The sequence below is a fragment of the Mirounga leonina genome, unplaced genomic scaffold (assembly GCF_011800145.1).
Source record: "Mirounga leonina isolate KUSES-001 unplaced genomic scaffold, KU_Mleo_1.0 Mir_95, whole genome shotgun sequence".
In the NCBI taxonomy this organism is placed as follows: domain Eukaryota; kingdom Metazoa; phylum Chordata; class Mammalia; order Carnivora; family Phocidae; genus Mirounga; species Mirounga leonina.
The window spans coordinates 15,677,627-15,680,390 of record NW_023270865.1 but is presented as its reverse complement, the minus strand read 5'-3'; the positions used below and the strand labels follow the sequence as shown (position 1 = coordinate 15,680,390).

General features: G+C 38.6%; 1 pseudogene; it reads left to right on the top strand.

Annotated features, from left to right (window-relative positions):
* Nucleotides 1-230: 230 nt before the first annotated feature.
* Nucleotides 231-1,179, top strand: LOC118006237 (annotated as a pseudogene).
* The last annotated feature ends 1,585 nt before the right edge of the window (nt 1,180-2,764 follow it).

Below are 2,764 nucleotides of genomic sequence, written 5' to 3'. Positions count from 1 at the left end.
TCAGGATTATTTTTGAGGAATATGTCTCCTCTCCTGAAATCTGTTACAGAACTTCACTGCAAATACTAATATTCAACTTAATATTTTTCACTTATCCTTAAGTCCTTCAAGCATTTAGTAAATATTCAAGAAGACTTCTGCTAAGTCATTTGTAAAGTTTATTTGAATTTAAGTAAATTCTGCCATGCCAGAATAATCTTTAACTCATCTATCCTCAGAATGGAGCACATTCTGGGGCAAGTAATAGATATTTAGTTAAATGTGTCTCTAATTAACTATTGACACATATGCTATACAATGAGGATAACATCTTTAATCAAGGATAAGCAGGCATTCTAAAAGTGAGAAATTCAAGAGCAGCCCAATACCACCAATTTGGAAAATCTGGTGTCAGATGAGTGAATTCATCACTCATGCACCCCCAGAGGAATTTAAAAACGTGTTCAAGGATGTCTGGCTGCTACTTAATAATGACAGTCTCCTCAGGGAAGGGGCAGCACATGTGTTTGCCCGTTCATGCCTGGGAAGATAGAAAGATACGAAGATCAGGTCTTAATTACAGAGCACAGTGACGTGGGTAATAGCAGATTTTTAGATCCAAGAAACAATATTTCCTTTAAGTTTGATCACTTACAGAAAGAAGCCAGTGACATCCACCCAGCCAGAGGACATAGATGGAGGTACGAACTTTTACAGAGAATCCTGTGATGATTTTAAAAGGGTCTATGTGAAAGATCATCATTTCAATGACTTCTGTACTCTTTATGCTAAAACTATAGATGGCAAAAGACCACTGTTGCATGTATCAAAGCCACTAGTTTTCAGCCTAAAAGCTTCTGGAATGGTCGTTGGAGATCAGAATGGAAGCTCACCATCACACCATCTACAGCCCAGGTTGTTGGAATACTCAAGATTCAGGTTCACTAGTATGAAGATGGCAATGTTCAGTTGGTTAGTCATGAAGACATATAGGACTCAGTAACTGTTTTGAAGAAAGTCCAAACTGCCAAGGAGTTTATTAAAATCATAGAGCATGCAAAAAATGAGTAGCAGGCAGCAATTAGTGACAAATATCACACAACATCAGACACCACATTCAACGCCTTGTGCCATCAGTTGCCAGTTACCCACACCAAAATCGACTGAAACAAGATTGGTAAAGAAATGCAGAATGCTTAAAGGCTGAATGTAAGGATTCTTCAGTATGTAGGAAGAAAGGATTCAATATGTGGTCATGTGATAAATAAGTGATTTATAAACAAGAGTGACATTTTGCTAGGGCTTTAGTTAACAGGTTTTCTAGCCCTCACAGAATACTGTTGAACCTATAGCATCATTTTGATTCTCTTGTGTTCTCTGCCTTGTAATTTTTGTTTTCACTATATCTACTTGTAATTTTTTTTTTTAATTCTGCCATATTTAGTGATGAAGAGAGTGATGTATCCTGGAGTCATTTTCCTGTTTAGATCATTTTCCTAGCCATGAAGCCCTGTTACTGATATAGACAGGTAATGTGCTCCATATTTTTCTACCCCTGCCCTTCAAAGCGCTTCTGGTACTTCAGTGATTTTTACTGATCCACCAACAACTAAAGAAGCTACGCTATAAACTAGCTGAGTAGAAGACACATTCATCCTTCTCCTTCCAATTGCTTTGATCTTCATTTATAACATCTCATAACTGGGGGCACCTTGGTGACTCAGTCGGTTAAGCATCTGACCCTTGATTTCATCTCAGGTCATGATCTCAGGGTTGTGAGATGGAGCCCCGTGTCAGGCTCTGTGCTGGGTGGCTTGGAGCCTGCTTAACATTCTCTCTCCCTCTCCCTCCGCCCCTCCCCTTAAGTCTGTGCCTTCTCTCTCTCTCTCTCTCTCACTCCCTCTCTCTCTCTCAAAAAGAAAAAAATGTAAACATCTCATAATTGTAGTTTTTAAAAGTTTGGAATTAGGCTTTTCAGGTCCCATTGTGGGGGCAAAGGAAGTTGTCTGGAAATTCCATTATAACAAACTTCTCTGGGGAAGTTGTATTTTAATCCAGAGTCTTCAGCCACTGTCCCTGCACATAAATGTGTTGGCTTTCTCCTCTTCCCTTGTTGTCTCCTTCCCATCTAGTACCATTGTAGTTGTAGACATAGGTCTGCATTTTTAGATAAGTTTTACTCATTTATTATTATTTTTTATTACTCATGAACTACTGACATACTAGGGATGTAGTAGAGTATAAAATTTGAAAAATGCAGATGTTGAAGGAATAATAGGTATCTTGTGCTTTAATACTTTGTGGTGGGATTGTACTACAAGCAAATGAATCAAACAACTATGTAAATCACAGACAAAAACTGAAGATGAACCAAAGTGCAAAGGATATATTCCAGGCAGTATCTTTCTACTGTAACCTGCTATTTAAGGGAATACTAGTGATTTGTTCTAAATAGGATACACAACTTATTCCAAATTACTCTTCCTCAGTCCTGTCTGCCAAGAACTCAAATGTAACCCTGACACAGCAGCTCTCCCCAGGTGTATTGGCAGGTATATGCGTGATCTCCCAGAATACACAGGTGACAGAGATATGATATGACAACTGCTAATGGTAGATTCATTTCTATTGTTTACACTTCTATGGCCAGGCCTTAATGGAGGGTCAGTTTTTCAAAAAACAGGTGGTGTCTCCCTATTTGCCTCCAGATACATTTCAAAAAAGAAGGGGGGTTTTGTTTCAGCTTTCTCTTTCCTCAGCAATACAGTCAAGCAAGTTTGTTTCC